Source organism: Pteropus vampyrus, unplaced genomic scaffold (genome assembly GCF_000151845.1).
Source record: "Pteropus vampyrus isolate Shadow unplaced genomic scaffold, Pvam_2.0 Scaffold496, whole genome shotgun sequence".
Taxonomy (NCBI): domain Eukaryota; kingdom Metazoa; phylum Chordata; class Mammalia; order Chiroptera; family Pteropodidae; genus Pteropus; species Pteropus vampyrus.
Genome location: NW_011889277.1, coordinates 468,779 through 469,040, shown reverse-complemented (window position 1 = coordinate 469,040; position 262 = coordinate 468,779).

Genomic DNA, 262 nt, shown 5'->3' with positions numbered 1-262 from the left:
TCTTCTTTGATTTCTTTTAATAGAATCTTATAGTTTTCATTATATAGGTCTTCCACATGTTTTATTTTATTCTTTTTGTTGTAATTGCAAAAGGAATTATTTTTTCCACTTCTTCTTCTGATACTTCACTATTAGAGCATAGGAATGCTATGGATTTCTGAACATTGATTTTGTATCCAGAAACTTTACTGTATTTGCTTATTGTTTCTAGTAGTGTTCTTGTGGAGTCTTTAGGGTTTTCTATATAGAGAATCATTTCATC